This window comes from Odocoileus virginianus, chromosome X, assembly GCF_023699985.2.
Source record: "Odocoileus virginianus isolate 20LAN1187 ecotype Illinois chromosome X, Ovbor_1.2, whole genome shotgun sequence".
Lineage (NCBI taxonomy): Eukaryota > Metazoa > Chordata > Mammalia > Artiodactyla > Cervidae > Odocoileus > Odocoileus virginianus.
The window spans coordinates 34,813,591-34,828,476 of NC_069708.1; the positions used below are offsets into that span (position 1 = coordinate 34,813,591).

The window sequence follows — 14,886 nt, forward strand, 5'->3', positions numbered from 1 at the left end:
GGGCCTTTTCCATTGAATCAGCTCTTCTAGTCAGGTAGTCAAAGTTTTGGAGCTTCAACTTCAGCATCAGTCCTTCCAATGAATATTCAGGGTTGATTTCCTTTAGGATTGACTGGTTTGATCTTGCAGTTCAAGAGACTCTCAAGAGTCTTCTCCAGCACCATAATTCAAAAGCATCTATTCTTCAACAGTCACCCTTCATTATTATTTAGTCACCCTAAATCTCACATCTGTACATGACAGCTTAAAAACCATAGCTTTAACTATAGGAACCTTTGTTGGGAAAACGATGTCTGTTTTTAATATGCTGTCTAGTTTGTCATAGCTTTTCTTCTTTTAATTTCATGGCCGCAGTCACCATTTGCAGTGATTTTAGAGCCAAAGAAAATAAAATCTGCCACTGCTTCCACTTTTTCTCCTATTTTTCAGGAAGTTATGGGACAAGATGGCGTGATCTTAGTTTTTTGAATGTTGAGTTTTAAGCCAGGTTTTTCACTCTCCTCTTTCACCCTCATCAAGAGACTCTTTAGTTTCCTCTTCATTTTTTGCCATAAGGGTGGTGTCATCTCTGTATCTGAGGTTGTTGATGTTTCTCGCACTTATCTTGATTCCAAATTGTGATTCATTCAGCCCAGCATGCCACATGATATAATCTGCATGAAAGTGAAAGTTTTAGTCACTCAGTAGTGTCTACGCCCCAGGGACGGCGGAGCCTGGTAGGCTGCCGTCTATGGGGTCACATAGAGTCAGACACGACTGATGTGACTTAGCAGCAGCAATAGCAGTGTCTAACTCTTTGTGACCCCATGGACTATAGCCTGCTAGGGTACTCTGTCCATGAGATTCTCCAGGCAAGAATACTGGAGTGGATTGCCATTTTCTTCTCCAGGGGATCTTCCTGACCCAGGGATCAAACCAGGGTGTCCTGCATCTCAGGTGGATTCGTTACCCACTGAACCACCATAGAAACCCTGTCCTTCTGTACTCTGCACAGAGGTTAAATAAGCAGGGTGGCAATATGCAGTGTTGTCATACTCCTTTCACAATTTGGAACCAGTCTGTTTTTCCATGTCTGGTTCTCACTGTTGCTTCTTGAACTTCATACAGGTTTCTCAGGAAACAGGTAAGGTGGTCTGGTATCCCCTTCTCTTTACGAATTTTCCACAGTTTTTTTATTTTTTTTATTTTTTATTCACACAGTCAAAGGCTTTAGCATAGTCCATAAAAGAGAAGTAGATACTCTTCTGGAATCCCCTTGCTTTTTCTATGATCCAATGGATGTTGGCAATTTGATCTCTGGTTCCTCTGCCTTTTCTAAAGCCAACTTGTACATATTGGTTCTTGGTTCACATACTTCTGAAGCCTAGCTTGAAGGATTTTGAGCATAAACTTTTCACCATGTGAAACAAGTGCAGTTGTATGGTAGCCTAAACATTCTTTGACCTTACCCTTCTTTGGGATTGGAATGAAAACTGACCTTTTCTGGTACTGTGGCCACTGATGAGTTTTCCAAATGTTCTGGCATATTGAGTGCAGCACTTTCACAGCATTGTCTTTCAGGATTTGAAATAGTTTAGCTGGAATTCCATCACCACCATTCGCTTTGTTTATAGTATTACGTCCTCAGGCCACTTGACTTCACAATCCAGGATGTTTGGTGCTAGGTGAATGACCACATCATAGTGGTTATCTGGGTCATTGACCCCTTGTTTGTATAGTTTTGTGTATTCTTGCCATCTCTTTATCTTTTCTGCTTCTGTTTCTGCTATAGTTTTATCTAATGCTTTACTTCAGGAGATAGGATAAATATGATCTCTGTTACTCTGTCTTGGCTGGAACTCAGTTTTGTCTTCTTTTTTTTTTCCTTTTCATTTTTTTTTTTAAATTATGTAAAATATTTTTTAGTTCAACTGTTTAATGTATAGTGCAGGATACATTCAGATAAGTCTAGACTTCATTGCTATTTCCTCCTACACTGTTTTTTCCTTCCATCTAAAGGTAATGGATTTTTAATTAGAGGTAGTTTGTATTCATTTTTTTTCCTTTTGAAAAAGTAAAAATATATTTTCTAATGGTGATGTAATTCTGTCACCAAAATTGGGATATATACTCAGTTTCAAAAGTATCATCGAAATCTCTAAAATGTGATATGATTATAAAATAAACATTGTTTGTTGTTGCATCGAAATCTCTAAAAGGTGATATGATTATAAAATAAACATTGTTTGTTGTTGCTGTTGTTCAGTTACTCAGTTGTGTCTAACTCTGTGATTCCATGGACTGCAGCACACCAGGCTTCCCTGTCCTCTATTTCCCAGAGCTGGCTCAAAGTCATGTCCATTGAGTCAGTGATGCCATCCAACCATCTCATCCTCTATCAACCCCTTTTACAAAACTCAGTCTTTCCCAGAATTAGGGTCTTTTCCAATGAGTTGGCTCCTCAAATCAAGGGGCCAAAGTATTGGAGTTTCAGCTTCAGCATCAGTCTTTCCAATGAATATTCAGGACTGATTTCCTTTAGGATTGACTATTTTGATCTTCTTGCCTGTCCAAGTGACGTTCAAGAGTCTTCTCCAGCACCACAGCTTGAAAGTATCAATTCATCGGTCCTCATGCATCTTTATGGTCCAACTCTCACGTCCATACCTGACTACTAGAAAAACTATAGCTTTGACTATATGAACTTTTGTTGGCAAAGTGATGTCTCTGCTTTCTAATACACTGCCGAGGTTTATTACAGCTTTTCTTCCAAGGAGCAAGTGCTTTTTTTTTTTTTAAAAATCTCACGGCTGCAGTTGTCATCTGCAGTGATTTTGGAGCCAAAGAAAATAAAATCTTTCACTGTTTCTATTGTTTCTCCAACTATTTGCTGTGAAGTAATGGGAATGGATGCCATGATCTTAGTTTTTTGAATGATGAGTTTTAAGCCAGCTTTTTCACTCTCACCTTTCACCTTCATCAAGAAGTTGATGAGCAATTTAAATATAATTTAAATGAGGTTAAATGTAATCTTTTGTTCTGTTACATTTTTACAGTCTCTTTACCTGTAGAAATTTTGAATATGTTTAGATGATAAATACGCCTCAAATCTTTAGCTTAATGCAGGATTATAAAAAAAGATAAAATAAATTTCATATATTCTTGAACTTCTTTGATAAACTCTAATATATTTTACACAATAACAATTATGTTGATTTTATTAATATATATATTGAGTTTATTCATTAATGTTCATATTCATGGTGCTTCAATTATGAAACTTCTGTGTTGTGTATTTTGACCAGGCTCCAACATATAACAGGTATACCCTTCCAGGAGAAAGAGGAACAACAGAACAAGTAAAGGAAATCCTCATTCGCAGACACAAGAGCCTGCAACAAAGTCTTTCTCAAAGTGACTCTGATCAGTCTCAAAAAGAGGTATATTTAACGTTGTTTTCTCTTTATTCTAGTTCTTCTGTTGTAATTAATTCTTATTTGGAAGCTTTTCTTCCCTGTACTAGAAACAGGATTACATGAACTTTTCCTTTTTATTTATTTTTTTTAATCAATTTCTTCTTAGTAGGCAGGCCTTACCAGGGGAAGTGGAAAGTCGAATTTACCCTTGTCAAAAATTATTATTGATACAGTAGTGGAAGACCTCAGTTTAAAGACTAGAATTATATATGGCTATATAGCAGTGCCTTGGGAACTGTGTACCAAATAAACTATTCATTAATACTCTTGGCTTAGGGCTATATTTTCTATCACCTGATAGCTACCATACTGATTTAGGGTGGACATGAGGGAAGAATATATGTAGAAAGGGAGCCCTGAATTCCCTTAGGCAATGTTAGTGGCAAAATATGGAGCTTAAGTCAAACGTTTGGATTTTCTTTTCTTTTTTTCTTTTTCTTTTCTTTTTTTCTTTTCTTTCTTTCTTTTCTTTCTTCTTTTTTTTTATAGGCCCTTTGTAGAGCTGGCCTCCAGCTCACTGTTTCTTTCTTTCTTTCTTTTTTTTTCATTTATTTTTATTAGTTGGAGGCTAATTACTTTACAATATTGTAGTGGCTTTTCTCATACAATGACATGAATCAGACATGGATATACATGTGTTCCCTATCCTGATCCCCCCTCCCGCCTCCCTCCCCATCCCATCCCTCTGGGTCTTCCCAGTTCACCAGCCCTGAGCACTTGTCTCATGCATCCAACGTGGGCTGGTGATCTGTTTCACCTTTGATAATATACTTGTTTCAGTGCTATTCTTTCAGAACATCCCACCTTTGCCTTCTCCCACAGAGTCCAAAAGTCTGTTCTGTACATCTGCGTCTCTCTTTCTGTTTTGCATATAAGGTTATCATTACCATCTTTTTAAATTCCATGTATATATATATGTGTGTGTTTGTGTGTGTGTGTGTGTGTGTGTGTGTGTGTGTGTGTGTGTGTTAGTTTACTGTATTGGTCTTTATCTTTCTGGCTTACTTCACTCAGTATGATGGGCCCCAGTTTCATCCATCTCATTAGAATGATTCAAATAAATTCTTTTTAATGGCTGAGTAATATTCCATAGTGTATATGTACCATAGCTTCCTTATCCATTCGTCTGCTGATGGGCGTCTAGGTTGCTTCCATGCTCTGGCTATTATAAATAGTGCTGCAGTGAATACTGGGGTGCACGTGTCTCTTTCAGATCTGGTTTCCTCAGTGTGTATATGGCAGTTCTATTTCCAGTTTTTTAAAGGAATCTCCACACTGTTCTCCATAGTGGCTGTACTAGTTTGCATTCCCACCAACAGTGTAAGAGGGTTCCCTTTTCTCCACACCCTCTCCAGCATTTATTGCTTGTGGACTTTTGGATAGCAGCCATCCTGACTGGCATGTAATGGTACCTCATTGTGGTTTTGATTTGCATTTCTCTGATAATGAGTGATGTTGAGCATCTTTTCATGTGTTTGTTAGCCATTTGTATGTCTTCGTTGGAGAAATGTCTGTTTAGTTCTTTGGCCCATTTTTTGATTGGATCACTTATTTATTTGGAATTGAGCTGCAGGAGTTGCTTGTATATTTTTGAGATTAATCCTTTGTCTGTTGCTTCGTTTGCTATTATTTTTTCCCATCTGAAGACTCTCTTTTCACCTTGCTTATAGTTTCCTTTGTTGTGCAAAAGCTTTTAAGTTTAATTAGGTCACATTTGTTTATTTTTGCTTTTATTTCTAATATTCTGGGAGGTGGGTCATAGAGGATCCTGCTGTGATTTCTGTCGGAGAGTGTTTTGCCTATGTTCTCCTCTAGGGGTTTTATAGTTTCTGGTCTTACATTTAGATATTTAATCCATTTAGAGTTTATTTTTGTGTATGGTGTTAGAAAGTGTTCTAGTTTCATTCTTTTACAAGTGGTTGACCAGTTTCCAGCACCATTTGTTGAAGAAGTGTCTTTTGTTCCGTTGTATATCCTTGCCTCCTATGTCAAAGCTAAGATGTCCATAGGTACGTGGGTTTATCTCTGGGCTTTCTATTTTGTTCCATTGATGTATATATTTCTGTCTTTGTGCCAGTACCATACTGTTTCGATGACTGTGGCTTTGTAGTAGAGCCTTAAGTCAGGCAGGTTGATTCCTTCAGTTCCATTCTTCTTTCTCAAGATTGCTTTGGCTATTCGAGGTTTTTTTGTATTTCCATACAAAATGTGAAATTATTTGTTCTAGTTCTATGAAGAATACTGTTGGTAGCTTGATAGGGATTGCATCAAATCTATAGATTGCTTTGGGTAGTATACTCATTTTCACAATATTGATTCTTCCAATCCATGAACATGGCATATTTCTCCATCTATTTGTGTCCTCTTTGATTTCTTTCATCAGTGTTTTATAGTTTTCTATGTATAGGTCTTTTGTTTCTTTAGGTAGATATACTCCTAAGTATCTTATTCTTTTTGTTGCAATGGTGAATGGTATTGTTTCCTTAATTTCTCTTTCTGTTTTCTCATTGTTAGCATATACAAATTCAAGGGATTTCTGTGTGCTAATTTTGTATCCTTCAACATTACTGTGTTCATTGATTAGCTCTAGTAATTTTCTGGTAGAGTCTTTAGGGTTTTCTATGTAGAGGATCATGTCGTCTGCAAATAGTGAGAGTTTCACTTCTTCTTTTCTTATCTGGATTCCTTTTATTTATTTTTTTTTTCTGCTCTGATTGCTGTGGCCAACACCTCCAAAATTATGTTGAATAATAGTGGTGAGAGTGGACACCGTTGTTTTGTTCCAGACTTTAAGGGAAATGCTTTCAATTTTTCACCATTGAGGATAATGTCTGCTGTGAGTTTGCCATATATAGCTTTTATTATGTTGAGGTATGTTCCTTCTATTCCTGCTTTCTGGAGAGTTTTTATCATAAATGGATGTTGAATTTTGTCAAAGGCTTTCTCTGCATCTATTGAGATAATCATATGGTTTTTATCTTTCAATTTGTTAATGTGATGTACTACATTGTTTGATTTGTGAATATTAAAGAATCCTTGCATTCTTGGCATAGAGCCCACTTGGTCATGATGTATGATCTTTTTAATATGTTGTTGGATTCTGTTTGCTAGAATTTTGTTAAAGATTTTTCATCTATGTTCATTAGTGATATTGGCCTGTAGTTTTCTTTTTTTGTGACACCTTTGTCTGGTTTTGGATTTAGGGTGATGGTGGCCTCATAGAATGAGTTTGGAAGTTTGCCTTCTTTTGCAATTTTCTGGAAGAGTTTGAGTAAGATAGGTGTTAGCTCTTCTCTAAATTTTTAGTAGAATTAAGCTGTGAAGCCATCTGGTCCTCAGCTTTTGTTTGCTGGAAGATTTCTGATTGCAGTTTCGATTTCTGTGCTTGTGATGGGTCTGTTAAGATCTTCTATTTCTTCCTGGTTCAGTTTTGGAAAGTTATACTTTTCTAAGAATTTGTCCATTTCGTCTAAGCTGTTCATTTTATTGGTATATAGCTGCTGGTAGTAGTCTGTTATGATCCTTTGTATTTCAGTGTTGTCTGCTGTGTTCTCTCCATTTTCATTTCTAATTTTGTTGATTTGGTTCTTCTCCCTTTGTTTCTTGATGGGTCTGGCTAACGGTTTGTCAATTTTATTTACCTTTTCAAAAAACCAACTTTTAGCTTTGTTGATTTTTGCTATGGTCTCTTTAGTTTCTTTTGCATTTATTTCTGCCCTAATTTTTAAGATTTCTTTCCTTCTACTAACCCTGGGGTTCTTCATTTCTTCATTCTCCAAGTTGCTTTAGGTTTAAAGTTAGGTTAATTATTTGACTTTTATCTTGTTTCTTGAGGTAAGCCTGTATTGCTATGATCCTTCCCCTTAGCACTGATTTTACAGTGTCCCATAGGTTTGGGTTGTTTTCATTCATTTCTATGCATATTTTTTATTTCTTTTTTACTTTTTTCTATGATTTATTGGTTTTTCAGAAGCATGTTATTTAGCCTCCATATGTTGGAATTTTTAATAGTTTTTTTTGTTTGTTTCTTTTGTTTTCCTGTAATTGAGATCTCATCTTACTGCATTGTGGTCAGAAAAGATGCTTGGAATGATTTAAAATATTTTGATATTACCAGGGCTACACTTATAGCCCAGGATTTGATCTATTCTGGAGAAGGTCCCGTGTGCACTTGAGAAAAAGGTGAAATTGATTGTTTTGGGGTGAAATGTCCAATAGATATCAATTAGGACTAGCTGAACAATTGTGTCATTTAAACTTTGTGTTTCCTTGTTAATTTTCTGTTTAGTTGATAGATCAATACGTGTGAGTGGGGTATTAAAGTCTCCCACTATTATTGTGTTATTGCTAATTTCCCCTTTCATTCTTATTACCATTTGCCTTACATATTGCAGTGCTTCTCTGTTGGGTACATATATATTTGTAATTGTTATATCCTCTTCTTGGTTTGATCCTTTGTTCATTATGTAGTGTCCTTCTTTGTCTCTTTTCACAGACTTTATTTTAAAGTCTATTTTATCTCATATGAATATTGCGACTCCTGCTTTCTTTTGGTCTCCATTTGCGTGAAATAATTTTTTCCAGCCATTCACTTTTAGTCTGTATGTGTCCCTTGTTTTGAGGTGGGTCTCTTGTAGACAGCATATATAGGGGTCTTGCTTTTGTATCCATTCAGCCAATCTTTGTCTTTTGGTTGGGGCATTCAACCCATTTACATTTAAGGTAATTATTGATAAGAATATTTCCATTGCCATTTGCTTTGTTGTTTTGGGTTTGCGTCTCTACAACCTTTCTGTGTTTCCTGTCTAGAGAAGATCCTTTAGCATATGTTGAAGAGCTGGTTTGGTGGTCTTGAATTCTCTCAACTTCTGCTTGTCTGTAAAGCTTTTGAATTCTCCTTCATATCTGAATGAGATCCTTGCTGGGTATAGTAATCCAGTTTGTAGGTCATTCTCTTTCATTACTTTAAGTATGTCCTGCCATTCCCTTCTGGCCTGAAGAGTTTCTATTGAAAGATCAGCTGTTATCCTTATGAGAATACCTTTGTGGGTTATTTGTTGTTTCTCCCTTGCTGCCTTTAATATTTGTTATTTGTGTTTGATCTTTGTTAATTTGATTAATATGTGTCTTGGGGTGTTTTGCCTTGAGTTTATCCTGTTTGGGGTTCTCTGGTTTTTTTGGACTTGTGTCACTGTTTCCTTCCCCATTTTGGGGAACTTTTCAGCTATTATCTCTTCAAGTATTTTATCATGGCCTTTCTTTCTGTCTTCTTCTTCTGGGTCTCTTATGATTCGAATGTTGGGGCATTTCACATTGTCCCAGAGGTCCCTGAGGCTGTCCTCATTTCTTTTAATTCTTTTTTTTTTCTTTCTTCCTCTCTGCTTCATTTATTTCCACCGTTTTATCTTCTACCTCACTTATCCTATCTTCTGCCTCCGTTATTCTACTGTTGGTTCCCTCCAGAGTGTTTTTTTATCTCATTTATTGCATTATTCATTTATTTTTTTAATATTTTTCATCAAAATGTGATTTTTGTTTTTATTTTTAATTAAATAAGTAATTAACTTCCATTTATTTTTATTAGTTGGAAGCTAATTACTTTACCTGGAAGAAATAAAAAAGCATCAATTGAAAATGAATAATGCATTTTTATTTATTTGTTTATTTATTTATTTATTTATTTATTTATTTATTTATTTATTTTATTTCTTCCAGGTCCTTGTTAAGCATTTCTTGCATCTTCTCAATCCTTGTCTCCAGGCTATTTATCTGTAACTCTATTTTGTTTTCAAGATTTTGGATCATTTTTTATTATCATTATTCTAAATTGTTTTTCAGGTAGATTCCCTATCTCCTCCCTTTTTGTTTGGCTTGGCGGGCATTTTTCACATCCCTTTACCTTCTGGGTATTTCTCTGCCTTTTCATCTTATTTAGATTTCTGTGTTTGGGGTGGCCTTTCTGTATTCTGGTAGTCTGTGGTTCCTTTTTATTGTGGAGGTTTCTCCAAGTGGGTGGACCCAGACATTTGGCTTTTTGAGGTTTGCTGGTTAGGGACGCTTGTGTTGGTGTTTTGGTGGGTGGAGCTGGATTTCTTCTCTCTGGAGTGCAATGGAGTGTCCAGTAGTGAGTTTTGAGATGTGTTTATGGGATTGGTGTGACTTTTGGCAGCCTGTATATTGATGCTCAGGGCTATGTTCCTGTGTTGCTGGAGAATTTGCTTGGTATGTCTTGGTCTGAAACTTATTGGCTCTTGGGTGGTGGTTGGTTTCAGTGTAGGTATGGAGGCTTTTGGATGATCTCTTTTTAATTAATGTTCCCTGGAGTCATGAGTTCTCTGGTGTTCTAGGTTTCAGGCTTAAGCCTCTTGCCTCTGGATTTCAGTCTTATTCTTCCAGTAGCCTCAAGACTTCTCCATCCATACAGCACTGATGATAAAACTTTTAGGTTAATGGTGAAAGGATTCTACACAGTGAGGGAAACCCAGAGAGGTTCACAGAGTTACATGAAGAAGAGGAGAGCAAGGAAGGAGATAGAGGTGAGCAGGAGAAGAAAAAGGGGGATTCAAGAGAAGAGAGACAGATCTATTCAGTACTCTGTTCCCTAATGTTCTCCATAGCCCAGAACACCCACAAAGATTCACAGAATTGGATTGAGAAGAGAAAGGGGAGGGAGGAAATAGAGGTGATCTGAGGGAAAATAAGGAGAGTCAAAAGGGGCAGAGAGTGATCAAACCAGTAATCACACTCCTGAGTGAAAATCAGTGCTGAAAGTTGGATTCTTAAATGTCCAAAATTGACATCAAATACTGAAAAACAAAGATTAAAAATCTAGAGTAGAGGTTAGACTCTTAAAAATACAATATTAAAAAATACAGAAACAAAAAATTTAAGAAATATATATGAAGTTTGCTTTAAAATAGGGTCTATTTTTTTTGCCAGGTTACAGTGGGTTATAAAAATGAAAATTAAGGAGTAATAGAGGAGTAATAGGGGGCTTTAAAAAAAAAGAGAAATTTTTTTTCTTAATTAAAAAATAACAGTAAAAATATATCATATATCTAGGAATTTCTCTGGAGCTCTTTTGGGCAGTGTGGGTTTGGTTCAGTTTCAGATAGCTCCTTGTTCCAGCTTACACTCCTCAATATCTATAGGCCCCTTCCGGTGTAGTTGGTGTTAACTACAGGGATTTTAATCTGTTGCACCTCTCACTTCTAAAGTGGTTCCCTTTGTTTATTTGGCTTCTGTTTGCAGGTCTCTTCAGTGTCTAGTTTCCGCCCTGACACAAGGGGGCGGAGGTGGTCTCTTGTTTAGGTTTGCTTGTTCAGTCCTGCTATGTGGAGGGAGGGGCACTGCAGACAAGTATCACTGGCGTGTGTGGGGAGGATTCACAGAGTTCCGGCCACACTGAGTTTGCCCCTACTCATGGCATGTGTGCTTTCCCTGTCTACAATGATCAGGCTCAAGGTTTCTCTACAGGGAGTGGACCCTGAGTTGTGTGCACTTCCAAGGCCTAAGCCACTCAGGTTCAGGTTTTTGGGTACTCCACAAAGGCGCAGACTCAGTTGGACCTGTGTTTTGTGCCTTCCCCACCTGAGCAGCTCAGGCAACCAGGAGGTTGAGGAGCACACAGGAGCTTGATGAGCACACTCTCCACAGGTGCAGTGTGCATTATTCCCTCCACGGCCCCAGCCTCAGTTTCCAGGCGCGCAGTTTGGGTGTGCCTTGTGTATCTTCTGGAGAGCTTATTTCTGGCTGCAACCCTCCCAGTGGATGTCAACCATCCAGAATCTCAGGAAGTCTGGTTAGAGACTGGAAGCCTATTTGCAGTTTGGTAGGGGATGCCGTCTCTGGGGCCGAGTTTGCCCCTTTCCCCTCCCCCCTGCCTCCTGCCTCTGGTGGGGGATGGGCCAGTCCGCAGCAGGCTAGCTCTTCTCTGGTATTCACTCAGTCCTTTGTTCTGGGAATGGGCGGGTAGTGCCTAAGTTTAGGGCTTTTCCCAAGTTAATTCTCTCTCTCTTGCTATCCCACAGTTTAAGTTGCTATCTCTTGTTAGCTCCCTCAGATTGCCCTCAGGGCTTTCAGGCCCAGTCCTTACCCTAAGCAATGCCACCACCCACTCCTCTCTGTTCAGCCCCCACTTGCTGGTGGCAGATGCGAGCGTCTGGGGTACTTTTCTGCTGGGAGTTGTTTTTAGGCATGTAATCTGTGGGTTTTAATTATTTTTCCTCCCAGTTAGGTTGCCCTCTGAGATTCGAAAACTTCCCCCAGACCTGCTAGTGAGAGGGTTTCTTGGTATTTGGAAACTTCCTCTATTAAGACTCCCTTCCCAGGATGGATTTCCGTCCCTAATTCTATTGTCTCTCTTTTTATCTTTTATATTTTGTCCTACTTCTTTTCGAAGACAATGGGCTGCTTTTCTGGGTGTTTGATGTCCTCTGCTAGCGATCAGAAGTTGTTTTGTGGAGTTTGCTCAGCGTTCAAATGATATGTTGATGAATTTGTGGGGGAGAAAGTGGTCTCCCCATCCTATTCTTCTGCCATCTTCCAGCTCTCCTGGATTTTCTAAGTAGGAATTCCATTAGTAGAAAGTGAGAATTGGGGAAGAAGGCAGTTTGTGTTTGGCTTCAATGTATATAATATTTGTGAGCTAGATTCTAAATTCCTTAAAATAGTGGGCTATGATTGTCTTGTTTACCACTCTGTCTCCAGTACCTGGCAATAGCCTACTGTGTAGTAATGAGTAATAATGGTATTGATATAATAAGTAACATGATGTAATTTTTTTAGTATATATTCAGTAACCATTTTAAACATTTTACTTTATCTCATGTAATTCTCATAATCCCTTTGATGCAATTATCATTATGGGCTCCCCTGGTGACTCAGACACTAAAGGATCTGCTTGCTGTGCAGGAGGCCTGGGCTTGATCCCTGGGTCAGAAAGATCTCCTGGAGAGGGGAATGGCAACCCACTTCAGTATTTTGCCTGGAGAATTCTATGGACAGAGGAGTCTGGTGGGATACAGTTCGCGGGGTCACAAACAGTCAGACACAACTAAGTGACTAACACTATGCTTACTATCATTATGCCCCATTTAAAAATGAAGTAATTGATAAATAAGGAAAAGTAGATAACTAATCCAAAGAATCAGAATTCAAATACGTTCAGTGTAGGTCCTCAAAAATTCTATGATAAAAACAAGAATGTTTGAATGAATGAACTGATTTACTAGGTTATTCTCTATAGCAAGAGTGAGTAATGTGAGCTACTGAGCATGCTGAAGCTGGAGTTGATTTATAAAACTATCTGATATCCCTGAATATATCATGGTATGGACTTGTTAACCTTGGGTCAAAGGTCAGCTGTTTCCTTTGTCATAGAGCTGAAGCTTAGTGTGCAAGAAAATATTTTTCCAGTTTCTTCTTTAGTGGAAGAGGTGGTATTAGAGCACTTACAAACTAACATAGCCTGTCTCACAGAAAGAGCTATCATAGTTCATGGTCTGTCCACTGAGATTCTCAAACATGAGTGGATATCAATAATGAACACCAAGCTCTATTATAATTTAGTTCCAAAATAAAAGGTCATTAGTGATGCTATTATATGACTGAATAAAAATAATGGTAGCAAATATATATATATATATATATGTATTTGGGTCTGGCCGTGGAATATATGGATGAATTAGGCATATTTTGAACCAACTCCTGATCCAAGACTTAACTAAATGGCAGTATAACATAATAGTTCACAATATAGAGCCTAGGGTCAGACTGATTAAATTTAAATCCCAGCTCTCTCAGGTACTGGTTTTATGACTTTGGGCAATATACTTTGTTACTTGAAATCTCAATTGATTTATCTGAAAAATAATTTTACTTGGACTAATGTTATTGTTGTAAGGATTAAATATGATAGTGTATGTGAAGTGCTTAATGTCTGATACATCAGTATTTAATATATCTTAATATTATTACTATCATTTGTATTAATATTATTATTACTGTGTATTCAAAGTTATAAAATTAACATATTTACTTGATTTTTAGAAATAAATTTCTAAAAGTTTATAAATTTGTTATTTTTTATTTTATTTCTAAAATTTTTATTTTAAATTGGGGTATGTATGGTTAACAATGTTGTATTAGATTCAGTGTAAAATATATACATGTATTTATTCTTTTTCAAATTCTTCCCATTTAAGTTATTACAGAATATTGTGCAGATCTCCCTGTTTTATACAATATGTCCTTCTTGGTTGTCTATTTTAAATATAACAGTATATACATGTCAATCCTAAACCCCCAATCTATCCCTCCCCACCACACTTCCACCTCTGGTAACTATAAGTTCATCCTCTAAATCTGTGAATCTCTTTACATTTTGCAAATATATTCATTATGTAACATATTTTTTTATATTCTGCATATAAGTGATATCATACAGTATTTGATTTCCTCTATCTGACATACTTCACTTGGTATGATAATTTCCAGGTTCATCCATGTGGCTGCAAATGGCATTATTTCATTCTTTTTAATGGCCAAGTAACATTTCATTTTATATTTATACTACATCTTATTTATCTACCCATCTATTGATGGACATTTAGATAGGTTGCCTCCATGTCTTGACAATTTGACAGTTATTGCACTGGATCTGTAGATTGCCTTGGGTAGTATAGTAATTGTAACAATGTTGATTCTTCCAGTCCAAGAACATAGACTGGAAGAATTGGTATATAGTATATCTCTCCATCTGGTTGTGTCATCTTTCATTTCTTTCGTAAAGTGGTTGGTTTTAGGATTATAGGTATTTTTCCTACTTAAGTGGGTTTATTCCTAGATATAATGTTAATATTGATACATTGGTAAGTGGGGTTGTTTAATTTCTTTTTCTAACTTTCATTCTGACTTTCATTTCCTCTATAGAAATGTGACATATTTCTGTGTCTAATTTTGTATTCTGCAACCTATTAGATGCATTGATGAGTTCAGGTAGCTTTCTTGTAGCATCTTTCAGTTCAGTTCAGTAGCTCAGTCATGTCTGACTCTTTGCAATCCCATGGGCTGCAGCACACCAGGCTTCCCAGTCCATTACCAACTCCCAGAGCTTGTTCAAACTCATGTCCACTGAGTCAGTGATGCCATCCAACCACCAAATCCTCTGTCATCCTCTTTTCCTCCTGCCTTCAATATTTCCCAGCATCATTTTATTCCAGTGAGTCAGTTCTTTGCATCATGTGGCCAAAGTATTGGAGCTTCAGCTTCTTTAGGTTTCTCTATATATAGTATACCATGTTATCTGCAAACTGTGACAGTTTTACTTATTTTCTAATTTGGATTTGTTTTATTTATTTTCTTCTCTGATTACTGTGGCTAAGACTTCCAAAAGTATGTTGAATAAAAGTGGTGAGGGTGAGCATCTTTG

General features: G+C 37.1%; 1 pseudogene; it reads right to left on the reverse strand.

The window, feature by feature from the left end:
* Window positions 1-492: 492 nt before the first annotated feature.
* Window positions 493-14,886, reverse strand: part of LOC110141961 (ubiquitin carboxyl-terminal hydrolase 44-like) — a 117,780-nt pseudogene continuing 103,386 nt past the window's right edge.